The 22,426-nt window shown below is 43.4% G+C and overlaps 1 protein-coding gene across 2 annotated transcripts in view; it reads left to right on the top strand.

Annotated features, from left to right (window-relative positions):
• The first annotated feature begins 11,858 nt into the window (after window positions 1–11,858).
• Window positions 11,859–22,426, top strand: part of TBCE (tubulin folding cofactor E) — an 82,864-nt gene continuing 72,296 nt past the window's right edge. For both annotated transcript variants that reach the window (XM_044239324.1, XM_044239323.1), the window contains exon 1: window positions 11,859–11,963. The gene's annotated coding sequence lies outside the window, so the exon portion shown is untranslated. The remainder of the gene's footprint in view (window positions 11,964–22,426) is intronic.

Here is a 22,426-nt window from a genome sequence, read left to right as displayed (position 1 = left end):
GCCTTGTCTTACATACCTACATAAGAGTATAACAAAAAAAACCTAGGTCAACGGTAGAGGGGGACACCTAGATGGCTCAGTCCAGTTAAGTGTCTGTCTTTGGTTCAGGTCATGATCACAACTTCATTTCTTTTTAAGTCTGAATTATAGTCCATTGCATGGGTAGACCACATTTTATTTATCCTTTTTTGAATTGATGGGCATTTGGGTTGTTCCTACTTTTTGGCTATTATGAATAATGTCAACACTTGCATATAAGTTTTTGTGTGCGTGTAGTTTTTCATTTCTTTTAGGTAATGTTATGGGCTGGTGGTCATGTTGTAGAAATAATTATGTTTAAATGAGGTCATAAGAGAAGGGACCTGATCTAACAGGATTAGTATCCTTATAAAAAGAGACAAGAGGGACGCCTGGGTGGCTCAGTTGGTTGGACGACTGCCTTCGGCTCAGGGCGTGATCCTGGAGTCCCGGGATCGAGTCCCACATCGGGCTCCCAGCTCCATGGGAAGTCTGCTTCGCTCTCTGACCTTCTCCTCGCTCATGCTCTCTCTCACTGTCTCTCTCTCTCTCAAATAAATAAATAAATAATCTTTAAAAAAAAAAAAAAAAAGAGACAAGAGAAAGCTATTTTCTCTCTCTCTGTCATGTGAGGACACAGTGAGAAGAGAGCCATCTGCAAGCCAGGAAAGAAGTGCTCACCAGGAATCAAATTGGCTGGCACCTTAACCTTGGACTTGAGCCTCCAGTACTGGGAGAAAATAAACTTCTGTTGTTAAAGCCACTCAGTTTGTGGTATTTTTTTATAGCAGCCCAAGCCAACAGTGACAGGTAAATCCTAGAAGTGGAGTGGCTGAGTCACATGGTGATCTTGTTTTACCTTTTGAGTAGGCAATATATACTTAAGATATACCCCCTTAGGTGTGCAAAATGTATATAAAAATATATTTATTTATTACAGCAGTATATATGATAGAAAAAAGTAACAAATGTCCACCAGTATAAATTGATTAAATCACAGTCTGTGATTGAGTGCAGCAAAACTCTCTATATACTGGGCACCTGAGTGGCTCAGTCAGTTAAGTGTCTGCCTTCAGCTCAGGCCATGATCCCAGGGTCCTGGGATTGAGCCCTGCATCGGGCTCCCAGCTCAGTGGGGAGTCTGCTTCTCCCTCTTCCTTTGCACCTCCCCCTCTGCTTGTGGTCTGTATCCCACTTTCTCTCAAATAAATAAAATCTTAAAATTCCTGGAATACAGAAAGCAGATGACTGATTGATGAAAGCAGTGTGGATAAAGCCATAGCTGAAAATGCATAGGAAAGCTGTTGGGTGCTGACATAGGATCCAAAAGCTCAGTAGAACCAGATGTATAAGCAGAATAATGTCTCCACCAAGGATATCCATGTCCTCATCCCCAGAACGGTAATTTTGGTACATTCTATGGCAAAGGGGAATTAAAGTTGCAGATGAAATTAAGGTTGCTAATCAGATGACCTTAAAATATGGAGATTATCCTAAATGGCCCAGGTGGACCAAAGTAATACAAGGATTTTTCCAAGTGGAAGAGGGAGGAAGGCAGGAAGAGTCAGAGAAGATGTGAGAATGGAAACAAGGTCAGAGTGGTGTGATATGGAAAGGAGTCAACACACCATTTCTGACCATGAAGATGGAGGAAGGGGACGAGCCATGGAATACAAGTGGCTTCTGGAAACCAGAAAATGCAAGGAATAGATTATTGCCTGAAGCCTCCCATAGGAACACAGCCCCACTGACACCTTGGTCTTAGCCCAGGGAGAGGTGTTGGACTTCTACAGAACTGAAATGTAATTAATTTATGTTTTAAGCCGCTTCAATTGTGGTGATCTGTTAGAGCACCAATAGAAACTGAGACAGTGTTGTGCTTGTCCAACACAGAAGTTTGAGGGGACAAACAAATGTGGATGAAAACATTAACTGATGGTCTGTAAAAAAAAAGGATGCACTCCTCCTACTACCTCTTTCTTGTACCCCAGTGGAGAAGCTAAATCATCATTGCCAGGTATATATCGCTAAGCAAAAAAGGTGAGACATCTTCTCTAGAGAGCTAGAAGTCAGTTTCTGGGGAGAATCTGGGCAACTGGCAGAGGTGTTGGTGTCAAACAGCCACACTCTTCTATTTGGCATTTGGGAGCCTTCCTGGAGCATGATGGCTGTTCCCTTCCCTTTCACATGACAATGAGACTTACCATCAAGCAGCCTTCTCAGAAACTTCCACATTTATAGAGCACCTGCAGTATAACAGAGAAAAACCAGGGTAAAAAAGAAAAAAAGAAAGGAGGGAAGAAAGGAAGAAAGGAAAAGAAAAGTCAACAACATTTAATTTAAATTTAAACATTTAAAGGAAACAGGAATAATTAAGAGAATAGAGAAACCCTTATAATAAGACAAACCATAATCAAAAATAGCACTGGAGAGATTTGAGGAGGTAGTGAGTTGACTCTATGACATATTTTTTGTCTACCCAGCAATCACTCCTTGCTTTTTCCTTGTGGAAAGAAATCTGATATTTTTCTCCATGCTTCATGGTCCTATGCTTCACAGGAGGCAGCAGAGGTCAGTCTTTTTCTCTTAAGACCCTCAACCGACTGGATGAGGCCCACCAATACTAAGGAGAGCCATCTGCTTTACCCAGTCTACTGATGTGACTGTTAATCTCATCTAAAATATTCCTTCACAGCAACATTTAGACCAGCGTTTGACCAAATATCTGGGTGCCGTGACCTAGCCTAAGTTGATACAATTAATCTTCACAACCAGTATGATAAAGGGAAAAGTTGCCATGTCAGAAGGGCCAAAAGTTCATAAGAAGAAGGCTGCCAGGAACTTGGCATGATAACCACCAGCTGCTGGGGAAATCTCCCTGGAAGGCTGACTCTTCCTTGCAATGGGGCTAGGAGGAGGTCCAACCTTGAAGAAGATTGTAAAATGTTACAATGAGTGAATTCACTTTTGATTTTTTCTATTTTATTTTTTAAAATATTTCATTTTTAAGTAATCTCTATCTACATCCAACATGGGGCTCAAACTCATGACCCCGAGCTCAAAAGTTACACAATCCACTGACTGAGCCAGCCAGGCGTCCCTGATTTTGTTTTCTTATACAAATCTTTCTCAGAATGTGCTTGTGAACAATTATTCATAGCCTCAACTTCATAATGTCTAATTAGATACCAATGAAATCAATAATCTCCTGAAATTAAGTGGGCTTACCTGAACTTGATGTTCTTTCAAGTCACCCCACAACTCCAAATGGCTTCTGTACTAAAATAGTTGTCACAGTCCCAATAACAAAAACCAAGAAAGTAAATGTAGACACTGAGAAAGTATGCAGCACAAGAACAACAAAAGGCAGACAGATAACCAGGGAGGGAGCAATCAAAGGAGTAAGGAACTCATAAAGGAAGAAGAGACCAGCTAATTGAAAAAAAAAAATGGGTGTTCTTAATCTGGGATCCGTGGTCAACTTTTTGGCCTATTAATAGGCTTGAAAGGGTTAATTAATCCTCTGAAATTATAAGCAAAATTTGTATGTATACGGATAAATTTCTTTAGATTTCCAAAGTGATTCGTAACTCCCTGTCGAAAAAAGAAGAGTAAGAAGAAGAAGAAGGAGATGATGGTGGTGATGATGATGATGATGATGATGATGATGATGATGGAGAAGGAGGAGGAGGAGGAGGAGAAGAAGAAGAGAAAACCATTGACATTGGGATATCTGGTTTCCAGGAGTGAACCATTACAGTGTAATGCAGCAGAGACATCCAATAGGATACTGACTGAAAAATGTTCATCGATATGGCAGTTAGATCTATTCTGTGAAGAGTCATTTAGCTTTGTTCCCTCAACTTTCTTTCTACTTCAACTCATGCCAGTCTGCCTTCTGAGTTCAGAACTACCAAAACAGCCCTTGTCAAGGACACTGACATTTATTTTGCAAAATCTAGTTAGTATTACTCTCTTTTCATCTTCCTTGACTTCTCAGCAGCTAAAACCCCAGTCTACAGGGCCCCTGAGTGACTCAGATGGCTGTGTCCGCCTTCAGTGCTGGTCATCATCTCCAGGTCCTGGGATCAAGTCCTGTGTCAGTCTCCCAACTCAGCGGGGAGTCTGCTTCTCCGTCTCCCTCTTCCTGCCTCTCCCCCTGCTTGTACTCTGTCTCTCTCTCAAATGAGTAAATCTTAAAAACGTAACAAAAATAAGACCCCCTTCTTCAAATTTTGATCCTACCTGTCTGGTTTATGCCACCATTTTCTTTTTAAAAAAATTTTTTTAAGTAGGGGCGCCTGGGTGACTCAGTGGGTTAAGCCGCTGCCTTCGGCTCAGGTCATGATCTCAGGGTCCTGGGATCGAGTCCCGCATCAGACTCTCTGCTCAGCAGGGAGCCTGCTTCCTCCTCTCTCTCCCTCTGCCTGCCTCTCTGCCTACTTGTGATCTCTCTCTGTCAAATAAATAAATAAAATCTTTAAAAAAAATAAAAAAAAATTTTTAAGTAGGCTCCATGCCCATCTTGGACCTTGAATGCATGACCTTGAACTTCAGAGTCACATACTCTACCCACCAAGCCAGCCAGACACCCCTAAGCCACCACTTTTGTGTGTGTGTGTGCTCTAGATGAAATGACTGTAATAGCTTATACCTGACCTCTCTACTCATCATCTTCCCTCTTAGCTAACCCTCTCCCCTGCTTCCCATCCCTATTAACTTGTAGCACTAGAAAGATCTTCACCAAAACAATTTTTTTAAAGATTTTATTTGACACAGAGAGATATAGGGAGAGAGGGAACACAAACAGGGGGAGTGGGAGAGGAAGAAGCAGGCTTCCTGCTGAGCAGGGAGCCGGATCCGGGGCTCCATCCAAGGACCTGGGATCATGACATGAGCTGAAGGTAGATGCTTAAATGACTGAGCCACCCAGGTGCCCCTTTAAAAAAATTTTTAAGGATCTTATTTGACAGAGAAAGAGTGAAAACAGGGAGAGCAGCAGGCAGAGGGAGGAGAACCAGGCTCCCCAATGAGCAAGGAGCCTGATGCTGGGCTCAATCCCATCCCAGGCCCCCAAGACCATGATTTGAGCTGAAGGCAGCCGCTTAACCCACTGAGTCACCCAGGTGCCCCTAGAAAGATATTTAATAACTGTAAGTCGGTATTTCTCACTGCAGGATCTTCATATATGCTCTTTCTTAGGCCTGTAATGCTCTTCTTCCAGTTTTTCTTTTAAGATTTATTTATTTACTTATGAGAGAGAGAGAGAACCTGAGCGCATGCACTCAGGTGTGGGAGGGGGTAGGGGAGAGAATCTTCAAGCAGAATCCCCCAGCTCAGGGAGACAGCTGACTCAATCCCTGGGGTGGGGTGGGGGCAGGATTGATCCCATGGGGCTCAATCCCACGACCTGTGAGATCATGACCTGAGCCAAAACCAAAAGTCTGACGCTCAACTGGCTAAGTCAGTTTGTTGTTGTGTTTTTATTTTTGTTTTTTAAACATTGCTGGATCCTCTTATCTTCCACCTATCAGTTCAAATAACCATCTTGAAAGTTATCTTCCCCTTACCTTCCTACTCTAAGTTGGTAGCATCTTATGACAGCACCCTCTGTTTCCTTTACTGCACTTAGCACAATCTGAAATTATTTATTTTATTTATGTATCATCTGTCTCATGCCATTAGAATATACATGTCCCAGGCCTGGAACATTGCATCTCTTTTTCACTGCTAGACCTCCAATGCCTGAAAGCAGTGTTTGGTGCAGAGCTGACACTCACTAGATATTTACTCAATGCACCAATGACAAAACTCACAAGAGATTCCATTGCAAATATTCAGTATTTTAAGTTTGAGCTTTTCTCTATAATGTTTTAAATACAATTTTATTTTTATTTATTTACTTAATTTATTTTTAAAGATTGTATTTACCTATTTATTTGAGAGAGAGAGAGCAAGCAGGGGGAAGGAGCAGAGGGAGAGGGACAAGAAGACTCCGTGCTGAGCACAAAGCCTGACATGGAGCTCAATCCCTGTCATTAGAACAGGAGACAACGACCCTAGCCAAAGTCAAGAGTTGAATGCTTAACTGACTGAGCCACCCAGACACCCCTTAAGTATGATTTTTACAACAAAAGTTAAGAATTAATCCTATCATTGGAAGAACAAATATTGTGAAAATGTCTATGCTACTTAAAGCAATCTACACATCTAATGGAATCCCTATCAAAATACCATAATTTTTTCAAAGATATGGAACAAACAATCCTAAAGTTTATATGGAACCAGAAAAGACCTCGAATAGCCAGAGGAATATTGAAAAAGAAAGCCAAAGTTGGTGACATCACAATTCCAGACTTCAAGCTCTATTGCAAAGCTGTCATCATCAAGACAGTGTGGTACTGGCACAAAAACAGACACATATCAATGGAACAGAATAGAGAGCCCAGAAATAGACCCCCAACTCTATGGTCAACTAATCTGCGACAAAGCAAGAAAGAATGTCCAATGGAAAAAGGACAGTCTCTTCAACAAATGGTGTTGGGAGGGGCGCCTGGGTCACTCAGTGGGTTGGGCCTCTGCCTTCAGCTCAGGTCATGATCTCGGGATCCTGGGATCGAGCCCCACATCGGGCTCTCTGCTCAGCGGGGAGCCTGCTTCTCCCTCTCTCTCTGCCTGCCTCTCTGCCTACTTGTGATCTCTCTCTGTCAAATAAATACAAATCTTTAACAAGTGGTGTTGGGAAAATTGGACAGCCACATGCAGAAAAATGAAACTGGACCATTTCCTTACACCATACACAAAATAGACTCAAAATGGATGAAGGACCTCAATGTGAGAAAGGAATCCATCAAAATTCTTGAGGAGAACAGAGGCAGCAACCTCTTTCTACCTCAACCACAGCAACTTCTTCCTAGGAACATCGCCAAAGGTAAGGAAAGCAAGGGCAAAAATGAACTATTGGAACCTCATCAAGATCAAAAGCTTCTGCACAGCAAAGGAAATAGTCATCAAAACCAAAAGACAGGGCGCCTGGGTGGCTCAGTGGGTTAATCCGCTGCCTTCGGCTTGGGTCATGATCTCAGGGTCCTGGGATCGAGTCCCGCATCGGGCTCTCTGCTCAGCAGGGAGCCTGCTTCCCTCTCTCTCTCTCTCTCTGCCTGCCTCTCTGTCTACTTGTGATCTCTTTCTGTCAAGTAAATAAATAAAATCTTTAAAAAAAAACAAAAAAAAAAACAAAAAGACAATTGACAGAATGGGAGAAGATATTTGCAAACGACATATCAGATAAAGGGCTAGTATCCAAAATCTATAAAGAACTTATCAAACTCAACACCCAAAGAACAAAGAATCCAATCAAGAAATGGGCAGAGGACATGAACAGACATTTCTGCAAAGAAGACATCCAGATGGCCAACAGACACATGAAAAAGTGCTCCACATCACTTGGCATCAGAGAAATACAAATCAAGACCACAATGAGATACCACCGCACACCAGTCAGAATGGCTAAAATTAACAAGTCTGGAAATGACAGTTGCTGGCGAGGATGCGGAGAGAGAAGAACCCTCCTCTACACTGTTGGTGGGAATGTATGCTGGTACAACCACTCTGGAAAACAGCATGGAGGTTCCTCAAAAAGTTGAAAATAGAGCTACCCTATGACCTAGCAATCGCACTACTGGGTATTTACCCTAAAGATATAGATGTAGTGATCTGAAGGGGCACATGCACCCAAATGTTTATAGTAGCAATATCCACAATTACCAAGCTATGGAAAGAACCTAGATACCCATTAACAGATGAATGGATAAAGAAGATGTGGCATATATATATATATATATATATATATATATATATATTCTTTTGATGGCTGCATATAATGCAGCCATCAAAAGAAATGAAATCTTGCCATTTGCAACGATGTGGATGGAACTAGAGGGTATTATGCTTAGTGAAATAAGTCAGTCAGAGAAAGACAATTATCATATTATCTCCCTGATATGAGGAAGTTGAGAGGCAATGTGGGGGGTTTGTGGGGTAGGAAAAGAATAAAAGAAACAAGATGGGGTCGGGAGGGAGACAAACCATAAGAGACTCTTATTCTCACAAAACAAACTGAGGGTTGTCAGGGGAAGGGGAGTAGGGAGAAGGTGGTTGGGCTATGGACATTGGGGAGGGTATGTGCTATGGTGAGTGCTGTGAAGTGTGAAAACCTGGCAATTCACAGACCTGTACCCCTGGGGCTAATTATACATTATATGTTAATAAAAGATTAAAAAAAAAGAATCCTATAAACCTATGCTGTAGAGAAACCAAGGGTTATGGGGACTGAGGAATCACCTTGGTGATTTGAAGTCACTGATGAAGCCAGAGGCCAGGCTGAAAGGGATTAAAGTGAGAAGGAGGTGAGGAATGAGAGACAGGGTGTACACACCTCTTTACGGGGAAGATTGAGCAGAGTGAGTACTTCAAGTAGAGAACATAGTCGAGGCAACAGTGTACCAGATCAATGTGACAAGAATAGGACTGAAGGCAGAGAGATCATGATTTCCCTCTAGATAAAACTGGGCAAATACTGTCACAATTTAGTGGAGAAAAGGGATGTCTGGGTGGCTCAGTTGTTGAAGCGTCTGCTTCAGCTCAGGTCATGATCCCAGGGTTGTGAGATCAAGCCCCACATCCGGCTCCCTGCTCAGTGGGGAGCCTGCTTCTCCCATTCCCCCTGCTTGTGTTCCCTCTCTGGCTGTCTCTCTCTTTGTGTCAAATAAATAAATAAATAAATAAATAAATAAATAAAATCTTTTAAAAAAATTAAGTGTAGAGAAGAAAATATTTTACAAAGAAAAAGCAGATTCATGTTTTCTGTGTCTGTTGTGGGGGGGGTGTGAATTTGGTAGATGCCAAACAATTTTCAAGAATGGTGGGTTTTTCTCTGCCAAAAGGAAATTTAAAAACCTTCAGGTTGGGGCGCCTGGGTGGCTCAGTGGTTAAGCCGCTGCCTTCGGCTCAGGTCATGATCTCAGGGTCCTGGGATCGAGTCCTGCATCGGGCTCTCTGCTCATCAAGGAGCCTGCTTCCTCCTCTCTCTCTCTCTCTCTGCCTGCCTCTCTGCCTACTTGTGATCTCTCTCTGTCAAATATATAAATAAAATCTTTAAAAAAAAAAAACCTTCAGGTTAAAAAGTCCACAGCTCTTTTTAGGACATATATGAAGGTCAGTAAATAACTTACCTGCTTCAGTTTTTGTCTAAGTTAGGGTTAAAAGTGTCCTCCAACCGATTCAAATCAAAACCACATTAAGAGAACACCTTACACCAGCTAGAATGGCAAAAACTAACAAGAGAGTAAACAATGTGTGTTGGAGAGGATGTAGAGAAAGGGGAATCCTCTTATCTTTCACTGTTGGTGGGAATGCAAGTTAACGCAGCCACTTTGGAAAACAGTGTGGAGATTCCTTAAGAAATTAAAAATAGAGGGCGCCTGGTGGCTCAGTGGGTTAAGCCGCTGCCTTCGGCTCAGGTCATGATCTCAGGGTCCTGGGATCGAGTCCCGCATCCGGCTCTCTGCTCAGCAGGGAGCCTGCTTCCCTCTCTCTCTCTCTCTGCCTGCCTCTCCATCTACTTGTGATTTCTCTCTGTCAAATAAATAAATAAAATCTTAAAAAAAAAAAACAGTTAAAAAAAAAAAAAGAAATTAAAAATAGAGCTTCCCTAAGACCCTGCAATTGCACTATTGGGTATTTACCCCCAAAGATGCAGATGTAGTGAAAAGAAGGGCCATCTGCACTCCAATGTTCATAGCAGCAATGGCCACCGCCGCCAAACTGTGGAAAGAACCAAGATGCCCTTCAATGGATGAATGGATAAGGAAGATGTGGTTCATGTATACTATGGAGTATTATGCCTCCCATAGAAAGGATGAATACCCAACTTTTGTGTCAACACAGATGGGACTGGAAGAGATTATGCTGAGTGAAATAAACCAAGCAGAGAGAGTCAATTATCATATGGTTTCACTTATTTGTGGAGCATAAGGAATATGGCAGAGGACATGGGGAGATGGAGAGGAGAAGTGAATTGGGGGAAATCCAAGGGGGAGACGAACCATGAGAGACTGTGGACTCTGAGAAACAAACTGAGAGTTTTGAAGGGGCGGGGGGGGGTGGTGGGAAGTTGGGTGAGCTTGGTGGTGGGTACTATGGAGGGCGCATATTGCATAGAGAACTGGGTGTGGTGCATAAACAATGAATTCCGGTACACTGAAAAGAAATTTTTTTAAAAAGTGCAACTTTTGTCTTCAAAAGTTGCATTTCATGCATGCATGATGTATATTTAAAATACATGGTGTTAGACTTTGGAGTTCATTATTTGTCCGAATGCGCCTCGGGGCACAGTTTAGGAACTACAGAGATAGTGCGAATTCCTGTTTCTTCTGTCTGCTTTAGCCCGTGTGACTTTGAAGGAGTTTGCTAATAAATCAATTACTAAATAAAGATATTAATAATTACTTCAAAAAAACAAGTGTCCTCCAACCTTCATGAGTGCAAGAAGCTTGATCAAAATAAACAGTGGTAAAGTCCATCAAAGACGAGCCTGTAGTCGGTCAAAGTTGGGTTTATTGACTTGCTGAAACACGTGAGACCAGACGCACCAGAGTAACTGGGGGAGTCTAACTAAAGAAAAGGGATCGGAAGAGACAGAGATCGCGTAGGATTGATTGGAATATAGGCAAGAATTAAACAGGCTCTTGTCTGAGCTATGAAGCAGACTCTAAGGTATAGAATCCTTGACAACTACAAAGCTAAAATAAATATGGAATGTTCTATCTGAAAACCCCTCATGTGAAGCTCTATACCTGGATTGGAAAAATGTCAAAATGATGCATGTGGCTCAGCTCAGCCAGGCAGGCAGGGGTGTTCCATTCTTACTGGTAGGATTTAAAACAACAAAGCTTCTGCAAGTTTGTTCTAGGCAGCAAGGTTTTTCATCTTATGTCCTTTCATTAATCAAAAAACGCAGTTTTGGGGCGCCTGGGTGGCTCAGTGGGTTAAGCTGCTGCCTTCAGCTCGGGTCATGATCTCAGGGTCCTGCGATTGAGTCCCACATCGGGCTCTCTGCTCGGCAGGGAGCCTGCTTCCTCCTCCTCTCTCTCTGCCTGCCTCTCTGCCTACTTGTAATCTTTCTCTGTCAAAATAAATAAATAAAATCTTAAAAAAAAACCGCAGTTTTTATAGATTCACAATTAGTATCTATCTCATGTACCGAAATTCTTCTCAACTTTCATAGCATGAATGCTACCTCCCTGAGTTTCCCTTGAGTGGGTTCAGCTAGTGATAACGACATCTCAGGTGTCGTGTGTTTTGATCACGTACCAGACCCTACTGCTAACCGTTTATTTGTGTCGTCTCATCCGATCCTCACAAGCCGTTTGACCCTTTGAACTAGTTACATAGAATGCTGAGGTTCAGAAAGCAACATGCCTAAGGAATTTGCTGTTACTGTATTTACTTTCATTCTGTCTCATATTAATAATAATAATAATTATTATTATTATTGTCGTTTTTGAGGCAGCAACACCATCTTTTCCTCTGGGACTACACGTGTCCTACGTGCTAAACTGCGTAAACGCGGTACTGAGTAACAGGCAAACTAGAACGTGCACGGTCATTGGCCTGTTCTGACTTCCTGGGTTTGCGGGAAGCACCCGTGCAACATGGGGGTCCACAGGCTGTGCGGGTTTGGGTGGATGGACTAAATGTCCATCTGGCTCCCGAGACCCTAGTCTATTACGTTCACGCCTGAGCGCCAGCGGCCGCCGCTCATCTCGCGGAGGCGGGACTTCCTATCTTCCTAAAGAATCACTTCCGGCCAAAGCCGGAAGCTTTGCTGCGGACCGGCGCGTGCGAGGGTCGCGGTTCCGACCACCCCGGTAGCAGCGGGGCAGGTGAGCTTCGGAGGGGCCGAGGGGCTGTGGGAGCCAAACGCGGGTGGCTGGCCTGTGGCCGGTGCGTCACCCGGCGGTGCTTCGGTCCTTCTGTCCTCTCCTAGAAACTTCTCGGGTTGTCGGAGTCGGGCGGTGCCTGCTCTCTGCCACCCCTGTCAGACTCAGACCGGGACGTGCGGGCCGGAAGGGAGTCCGGGCGGGCGGGGGCCTGGCGCCGGCCGCGGGCAAGGGGGCGGGTGGGCCGCGCCGCCCAGCACTGTGTGGTGGCGCGTGACTTGGGAGGAGGGGAGATGGCTCCGGTGAGAGAAATGGCTCCGAACTTCCCGTCATTTAGCGTCTGTGACGGGGAGGTAACGTGAAGGAGGCGCCGAACTTGGAGCTTTTTGGAGAAGTTCCATTGCCGGCTCCTGGGGATGGGCCTGGGTGGTGGGTGTCCGCGGGAGGGCGTGACGTCCCTGTCTGCCGGGGGCCGAGTCTGGTGGAGAGGTCGGGGCTCTCTGGCACCGGGCTGCAGGACGAAGACAGCGGGGACGAAGGAACGGGAGGGCGACTTCGTGTGTGACAGCGGCCCAGCGGGCGCTGCCGTCTGAGATTCGTCCCAGCGTCCCCATCCCTTCACTTCTCACCTTTGTCTCCGCTGTCACACACAGCACGTCGCTGGGGACGTTAAAAACCCAGGTCGACAGGCTCTGCCTTTTGACCGTCGGGTGTTTGTAACTCATTGCCGTAACTGAGGTGTGGTTCAGGCGCGGACCTCCGGAGTCGCCCGTCACCCTCGCGCCGCGCGTGTAATCCGGCGGCGAATCACGAGACTGTCAGACCCCGGGCCTCTCACTTCTCGGCGCCGCTTTGCAGCCCTGTCACCCGGGCTGCTGCCGGCCCCCTAACCCGTTCGCTGTTCTTCCAGCCTCTTTTCATCCCAGCATCTAAGGCGACCCTCCTAAAATATCAGACTGTTGCCCTGCTTTGCGAAGTCCGGCGAGGACTCCCGTTACACCCAGGGTAAGAGCTGAAGCTACCGCTGCTCTTTGCCCCGCCCTCCGGCCTCTTCAGGCACAGCCCGGCCTCGGGGTGTTTGCAGTTGGGGCTCCTTTGCCTGGACTGCTCTCCCCCGCATCTGTGCACCCGGTTTAGTCCCCTAACTCCCTCATTTATGGGAATACCGCCGTCGCAGCCGGTCTTCCTGACGCGGCTTTCCCGGACCTCCCCGTTGTGTTCGCCGTCCTTTAACACGCCCGGTGCGTTCTTCGTTCGTCGGACCCGCGGGGCTTCCCCGCTGGGATGGAAACTGCGTGAGGACATTTTTGTACGTTCTGTTTACTGCTGTATTCCTGGTGTCTAACGCAGTGTCTGCTCCCCGTGGATTTTCTATAATGTAACTGGAAGGAATGGATTGGATTTTCTATAATGTAACTGTGGAAGGAAGTACCATCTTACACTTGGTACTTCTGTGCTTTCTTTTCTTGCCTTTTTTTTGGATTGAGGTTTGATCTTGTGTATTTTCTCTTTTCATTTTTTACTTCTGTGTTTCCTTCGAAGATAATATTACTCTGGTACTCTACTTACAGGGCTAACCTTTTAATTTTTAATTTAGCAATGCATAATTAATTGAATCTAATTCAATCTTAAGTAAATCTTAACCTCGCCGCACAGTATTGTTTTTACCTTTGTTTTACCTTTGTCTGATTTTAAACAGACTTCTTGGATCATCTCCATACTTAATTATTTTTGTAAGATGTACATGTTCAACAATAAAACTAGAGTTGTTACTATTTTCTGGTGGTTTTGATTTTTTCTTTTTGACTTTTTTTTTTTTTTTAAGATATTTACTTGAGAGAGAACATGAGCAGGGGTAGGGGACTTGTAAGGGGGAGGTCAGAGGGAGATGGAAAAGCACCCACTGAGCAGGGGCTCGCTCTTTCTGGGACTCTGAAATCATGACCTGAGTCCAAGGTAGGTGCTTAACCCAGTGAGCCATCCAGGTGCCTCTTCTGATTGATTTATTAAAGTCAGTTTATCATACACTTAATAGAATATTTGTTGTATAAGTAGCACGTCAGACTTTATTTTTTTAAAAGTGTATGATACTTTCCCTACTTTAGCATTTTTTTTTAAAGATTTTATTTATTTATTTGACAGAAATCACAAGTAGATGGAGAGGCAGGCAGAGAGAGAGAGAGAGAGGGAAGCAGGCTCCCTGCTGAGCAGAGAGCCCGATGCAGGACTCGATCCCAGGACCCTGAGATCATGACCTGAGCCGAAGGCAGCGGCTTAACCCACTGAGCCACCCAGGTGCCCCCTACTTTAGCATTTTGCTGGAAAATAAAAGAGTCCACTAGAAAACAATATGGCAGACAGTAAGAGTGAAATGAATATGACCCAGAGAATGAAACTAATTATACACTGTATGTTAACTAACTTGAATTTAAATTAAAAAAAAAATATGACCCAGAGAGTAATTAGGGTCTGCCTGAAAGGAGAAATATTATAGTTTGCCAATTATTAGGAGTGCTGGGATGAATTTGTGGAAGAGTGGTTTGGGGAGATTTGTTGGTATTTAAAAGTGTATAAAGAAAGGGCACAAAGTTAGTGATTAATTTTATTCTCATTCATACAGTTTTGTCATAAAAATTGTGTGTTTTTTTTTTAAAGATTTTATTTATTTGACAGATCACAAGTAGGCAGAGAGGCAGGCAGAGGGGGAGGGAGAAGCAGGTTTCCTGCTGAGCAGAGAGCCCAATGCGGGGCTTGATTCCAGGACTTTATGATCATAACCTGAGCCTAAGGCAGAAGCTTAACCCACTGAGCCACCCAGGTGCCCCCAAAATTGTGGGTTTGATGTAGATTTTACACATTGGTGTTTTAGAGAGGAGTGCCTTTGGTCTCTTAGGAAATGCTTAAAGCTTTTTGGGGGACCTACTTAAAATTTTGTGAGATATGGGTGCCTGGGTGGCTCAGTGGATTAAGCCGCTGCCTTCAGCTCAGGTCATGATCTCAGGGTCCTGGGATCAAGCCCCGCATCAGGCTCTCTGCTCAGCGGGGAGCCTACTTCCCCCTCTCTCTCTGCCTGCTTGTCATGTCTCTCTCTCTCAAATAAATAAATAAAATCTTTAAAAAAAAATTTCGTGAGATAATTCAGTATGCGAAGGCTAAGAATTTACTGTCAGGTTGTAGTAAAACTTGGGAGACAGGCTTTGACATTTAGCATAAAAGGACAGCAAGACATGGTAAGTGAAGTAAACAAGTCACAGAGGCAAATAGTGTTTGATTCCACTGACATGAGATACCTCGAGTAGTCAGGTTCATAAAAACATAAGGTAGGGGCTGGGGAGGAAGGGCTATGGGAGTTGTTTAATGGGTATAGAGCTTCAGTTTGGCTGGATGCAAAAGTTTTGAAAATTGCTTGCCCAACAATGTGACTATATCTAATGCCACTGAACTGTATTCTTAAAAATGGTGACGATGGGGACGCCTGGGTGGCTCAGTTGGTTGAGCGGCTGCCTTCGGCTCAGGTCATGATCCCAGCATCCTGGGATGGAGTCCCACATCGGGCTCCTTGCTCAGTGGGGAGCCTGGTTCTCCCTCTGCCTCTGCTGCCACTTGGCCTGCCTGTGCTTGCTCTCGCTCTCTCTCTTTCTCTGGCAAATAAATAAATAAAATCTTAAAAAAAAAAATGGTGAAGATGGGGGAGCCTGGATGGCTAAGTGGATTAGGGCCTCTGCCTTCGGCTCAGGTCATGATCTCGAGGTCTTGGGATTGAGCCCCACATTGGGCTCTCTGCTCAGTGGGGAGCCTACTTCCCTTCCTCTCTCTCTCTGCCTGCCTCTCTGCCTTCTTGTGCTGTCAAATGAATAAAATCTTCAAAAAAAAATAGTGAATATGATCAATTTTATGTGTATTTTACAACTAAAAACTTTTTTTTTTTTTTTTTTAAGAACAGCAGATGGGTTTGTTTAAAATTCTGCTAAATGCAAGCACCTCGCTGGCTCAGTTGGTAGAGCATGTGACTCTTGGTCTTAGAGTTGTGAGTTTAAGCCCTGCATTGGGGGCAGAGCTTACTTTAAAAAAAATTGGGCTAAATACTTGGGAATTGTAACATTTTTGGGTGGTAATTTTTTTTTTAAGATTTTATTTATTTGATAGAGATAGCACACGTAGGCAGGCAGAGGGAGAGGGAGAAGCGGGCTTTCTGCTGAGCAGGGAGCCTGATGTGGGACTCGATCCCAGGACTCTGGGATCATGACCTGAGCCAAAGGCGGCCGCTTAACCAACTGAGCCACCCAGGCGCCCCTGGGTGGTAATTTTTTAAAAAAGATTTTATTTGTTTCAGAGAGAGAGATAGCATGAGCACGAGGGAGGGGGAGAGAGAGAGATGAGCATGAGCCTGATGCAGGACTCAATCCCAGGACCCTGGGCTTATGACCTCTGCCAAAGGCAGATGCTTAACCAGCTGAGCCACCCAGGTGCCCCAGCTTATTGAAATTAAACTTCCCCATATCAGCTACTGTTATTCTGCATGTGATATAGTTATTTGATTTATGGAATATTTCCCCTTACCTAAATATAGAATCTCTAATTTATGATGTTAATGATCTTAATCATTAAGATATCTTAATGACTATATTGACTGTATATGTTGAGCACTTCTACACATAAAAACTCATTTAATTCTCACAACATCTTCGGAGTAGGTCCTAATACTATCTACATTTTACAGATGAGGAAACTGAGACACAGAGAGATTAGATTATCCTGTGTCCCATTCTCTTCTGTAGTGGACAAAGTCGAATTTCTCTCCAGTAGCATGGCTGCATATAATGTCCAAATTATGTTAAATAGGAACAAATTTCTTAATTCTTATGTGTTTTGCAGTATTCTTTCAGTCCTAGGAGAAAGAAACTGTGTTCAAACTAATGTAAACAAAAGAAAGACTACTGTTTCATTTAACTGGGCTAATGAAAGGCTTCAGGCATAGTTGGATCACCTCCACTTCCCTTTCTGGCCTTTCAGACAAATTTTTCCAAATAGTGGCAGAGGTGCCTCTCAGCTATTCCAGGTTTAAGTAGTCCTTTTGTTTTAAGGTCTAGGGAAAGAGAGAGATGGATCCTGTCTTCAAGAGCCCATGTTATTTTCTAAAAGACTGACTCCCCTTGGGTTAGGATCTTTACATATGGACCAGTTGCTATATGCCAGAAATGGAGGTGTGGAGTCATCATATTGGCTATCGTGGGCCATGTGTCCACTCCTGCAGTGGGTGAGTGACAGCCCACCAGGCGGAGAGAGTACACTTCCCGCAGGGGAAGCTGGCTGAAAAGGCGAAAAATAGGTGAGAACCGTTTCGATAGTATAGATAGAACTCTAGGTCTCTGTTAGGTGCTTTCCCAGGTTAAGATTCTTCTACCTTTTTTTTTTTTTAATGATTTTATTTGTTTGAGAGAGAGAGAGGAATGAGAGGAGAGAGGTCAGCGGGAGAAGCAGACTCCCTGCCAATTAGAGAGCCCTGTGTGGGACTCGATCCCATGACTCCAGGATCACGACTTGAGCCGAAGGCAGTTGCTTTACCAACTGAGCCACCCAGGCACACAAGATTCTTCCACTCTTAAACAATAATAGTCATTTTTAGAAGAATTCTTAGAAGAATTAAATTATTAGCATTTTGAATGGATATTGTGCAGTTAAAGAAAAGGTAAGCATATGTTGAAGACTTACCACCAAACTCCTCTCATGCCCTCAAATTTTCTTTGCTTCTTTATCAAGGATAAAGACCCCTTTAGCAGTCTGGTAAATCTTGTGAGCGCCTTAGAATTTGTTTTTAAGATTTTAGTTATCTCCACACCCAACGTAGGGCTTGAAGTCAGAACCCCAAGATCAAGAGTCACACACACTACTGACTGAGCAGCCAGTCACCCTTAAAATGTTTGGGGTTTTTTTGTTTGTTTGTTTGGATTTTATTTATTTATTTGAGAGTGCCAGTGCAAGAGAGAGCACATGCGAGGGAGGGGCAGAAGGAGAGGGATAAGCATACTCCCTGCTGAGCAGGGAGCCTGAAGTGGGGCTCTGTCCCAGGACCCTGAGATCTTGACCTGAGCTGAAGGCAGACGCTTAACTGACTGAGCCACCCAGGCATCCCTAAAGGTTTTTTTTTCAAGATTTATTTGAGAAAGAGTGAGATAGAGAACAAGTAGAGGGAGGGGCAGAGAGAGAGAAGCAGGCTCTCTGTGGAGCAGGGAGCCTGACATGGAACTCGATCCCAGACCTCTAGGATTATGACCTAGAGGCAAAGGCAGACACTTAACTGACTGAGCAACGCAGGCACCTTAAGGTGTTTTTAAATATAGAAAACACATAACATTTCATATAAAGAACTTCTACAACTCAGCACCCAAACCTCAAATAGTCCAGTTAAGAAATGGACTGAAGATATGAATAGACATTTTTACATGAAATAAGGCTCAAAATCACTCACCTTCAGGGAAATACAAATCAAAACTACAATGAGATATCACTTTATACTAGTCAGAATGGCTAAAATGAACAACAAAGGAAACAGCAGGTGTTGGTGAGGATGTGGAGAAAGGGGAACCCCCTTGCACTGTTGGTGGGAATGCACACTGGTGTGGCTCCTGTAGAAAACAGTGTGGAGATTCCTCAAAAAGTTAAAACTAGAGCTACCCTATGATCCAGCAATTGCACTGCTAGGTATTTACCCAAAGGATACAAAAATACAGATTAAAAGGGGGTACATGCACCCCAATGTTTATAGCAGCATTATCAACAAGAGCCAAATTATGCAAAGAGCCTAAATGTCCATCAACTGATGAATGGATAAAATGGGGCACATGCATACAATGGAATATTATGCAGCCTTAAAAAAGAATGAAACCTTGCCATTTGCAACCATGTGGATGTAGCTAGAGAGTATAACCCTAAGTGAAACAAGTCAGAGAAGGACAAATACCGTATGATTTCACTCATGTGTAATTTTTTAAAAAATATTTATTTATTTATTTATTTATTTGACAGACAGAGATCACAAGTAGGCAGAGAGGCAGGCAGAGACAGAGAGAGTGGGAAGCAGGCTCCCCGCCGAGCAGAGAGCCCGATGTAGGGCTCGATCCCAGGACCCTGGGATCATGACCCGAGCCGAAGGCAGAGGCTTTAACCCACTGAGCCACCCAGGCGCCCCACTCATGTGTAATTTAAGACATCCAACAAACATGGGGGAGGGATAAAAAAGGAGAATCAAGAAACAGACTCTTAATTATAGGGAACAAACTGATGGTTACCAGCAGGTGGGTGAGAGGATGGGTGAAATAGGTGATGGGGATTAAGGAGAGCACTTGTGATGAGCACTGGGTGTTTGGATGGAATGCTGAATCACTAAATTCTGCACCTGAAACTAGTGTTACACTATATGTTAACTAACTGGAATTTAAATAAAAACTTGGGGGGAAAATAGAAAATATATAAGGATTTCAGATGAAATCCAGTTATGTGAAATGAAGTTTTTATGTCAAGAGACATAAAAATTGTAATCATGTGTTCATTAACATTAAATGTCAAAAATCTAGTGGCAGGTCTAATACTGTAATTTTGAAATAGCGATGCTTATAAAGAATATCTTGAGATATCTGAAATATCCATAATGTGATATGAAATATCTCTGATCACAGGTGCTGCTAATCCAACTGATTTTTTGGCCTATACGCACAGTTTCAGTGAGAAGTTAGTGAATATCTTCAGTTAGGGGATACCTTGAGAACCTATGGACTTAGGGTAAAAAATACTTCACTTAGGCACTGTCCAGGTAGTCAGCCCAGTACTCCAACCACCAAGTGAGAGTGAGGTCTCACTCTGTTCTTGTCAGTTGGCCCTGATCCCCAGTTGCATGACTTGTACTGTTTCTTTGAACAGGCCTCCCAGATGCAGTCTTTGGGTTCTGAGAAACATTCACTTGGACTGTCCCTTATTGTGCTGTTCCCAGTCTTTGGGAGCCATCTATGTTTTCTTGAATCCTTTAATACCAGATATTAACCTTGATCTCCCTTCAGTCTGAATTTCTGGTAGTCATGACTTAATCACCTAAATATATTCCCTCCCATCCTTTTACTTTTTTAAGATTTTATTTATATATTTCAGAGAGAGTGTGTGCATGTGAGAGAGAGCGGTGGGGATGGGGATTGGTGGAGGGGGAGAGGGAGAGGCAGAGAAAATCTCAAGTAGACTCCACGCTGAGTGTAGAACCAGATGAGGGGTTGGATTTCATGACCCGGTGTCCCAATTAAAGCTGAAGCAAATCAAAACTCTACAAAACTTAAAATATTTTAAGTTTTTTATTAATTAATTTTTTAAAAAAGATTTTGATTTATTTGACACAGGGAGAGAGGGAACATAAGGAGGGGGAGTAAGAGAGGGGGAAACAGGCTTCCAGATGCAGGGCTCAATCCCAGGACCCTGGGATCATGACTTGAGCTGTAGGCAGACACTTAATAACTGAGCCACCAAGGTGCCCATAAATTTCTGATTTTTTAAATTGCACTAAAATACAGATAACATTGAGCGTCTTTTTTTTTCAAGATTTTATTTATTTATTTGTCAGAAAGAGAGAGAGAGAGAGAGCACGCAAGCAGGCAGAGAGGCAGGCAGAGAGAGGGGCAGGCTCCCCGCTGAGCAAGGAGTCCAATGCGGGACTCGATCCCAGGACCCTGGGATCATGACCTGAGCTGAAGGCAGCAGCTCAACCCACTAAGCCACCTGGGCGTCCCTTTTTTTTTTTTTTTTTATCTTATTTTTAAGTAATCTCTACCTCCAGAGTGGGCTTGAACTCACAGCCCTGAGATTAAGAGTGGTCCACTGACTGAGCCGGCCTGGCACCCCAGACCATTTGAACAGTTCAGTAGTGTTCAGTAGTACTACAGTTCAGTAGTGTTAAGTAAATTCACATCGTTGTACAACCATCACCACCTTTCATTTTGCAGAACTGAAACTCTTAGCCATTAAACAACACTTTCCCCCTTCCCACAGCCCTTGACAACCACAAATCTACTTTCTCTCTCTATGCATTTGATGACTTTAGGTACTTTTAAGTGGAATCATACAGTATTTGTCTTTACTGGCTTGTTTCACTTAACGTGATGTCCTCAGGGTTCATCCGTGTTGTATCATGAAGCAGAATTCCCTTTCTTTTTTTTTTTTCTTTAAAGATTTTATTTAGTTTTTATTTAGTTATTTGACAGAGATCACAAGGAGACAGAGAGGCAGGCAGAAAGAGAGGGGGAAGCAGAGAACCCGATGCGGGGCCCAATCCTAGGACCCTGAGATCACAAGCCGAAGGCAGAGGCCCCAGCCCACTGAGCCATCTGGGTGCCCCTCCCTTTCTTTTTAAGGCTGAATAATATTGTATGCATACACCACATTGGTATTTGGGTTAGTTCCATCTCTTGGATCTCTTGGGTCTTTGTGAATAATAGCACTGTGAACATGGTTGCAAAGTACCTGCTTGTGTCTTTCCTTTTACTTCTTTTCAAATATTTTATTTGAGGAACTATGTAGTCCTCATCATGAAGAACATACAGGAAACTGTTTAGATTTTAAAAACATTATGAGAAAGATCAGTAAACCAACAGGAAAATGGATAAAGGATGTGAACAGATGGAAAAGGGAATCAAAATGAAGAGATGCTCAGCTTTCTTCATAAAAGAAAATGTAAATAAAATGCGTATTTCACTTGTCCGACTGACAACCAAAATTGTGTTAATATTTTGTGAAGGGCAGTGTGACGACACAGGGGCTCAAAGAGTGCTGCTGGGACTGTGAATTGGTACAGCCACTAAAAAGGGACATTTGTTTTGCCTGTCAGCATTAAAAATGCACATACCCTTTGACTTAGCAAACCTGTTTTGAGAATTTTCTACAGATATATTTTTTAAAAGATTTTATTTATTTATTTGACAGGCAGAGATCACAATTAGGCAGAGAGGCAGGCAGATAGAGAGAGAGGAGGAAGCAGGCTCCCTGCTGAGCAGAGAGCCAGATGCGGGACTCCATCCCTGGACACTAAGATCATGAGCTGAGCCAAAGGCAGAGGCTTTAACCCACTGAGCCACCCAGGTGCCCCTCTACAGATATTTTTGCACAGGTATCAAAAAGTAAATGTGCAGGTTTAGTCTTTGCAGTATTATTTGTAATAGCAAAAACTTGGGAGTAACCAAAGTCCATCAGTTTGAAGACTGGTTAAATCAATCTGTATCTATACAAATACTATGCAGCCAGAAAAAAATTTAAAAGCTCCTGACATGGCTGTAGATAAATTTCCAGGTTATATTATTGAATGAAAATGTAAGGAACAAAACCACATATGTAGTATGGTACCATTTGTGTAAAGAAAGAAGAAAAATACCAGTGTGTATAAGCTTAAAATGGGTAAGGAAGTATATAGAAGGTACTAATAAAGCTGTTGCCAG

The sequence above is a fragment of the Neovison vison genome, chromosome 2 (assembly GCF_020171115.1).
Source record: "Neovison vison isolate M4711 chromosome 2, ASM_NN_V1, whole genome shotgun sequence".
Taxonomy (NCBI): domain Eukaryota; kingdom Metazoa; phylum Chordata; class Mammalia; order Carnivora; family Mustelidae; genus Neogale; species Neogale vison.
The sequence above is the reverse complement of the archived record's forward strand: the minus strand, read 5'-3'. Positions and strand labels throughout refer to the sequence as shown.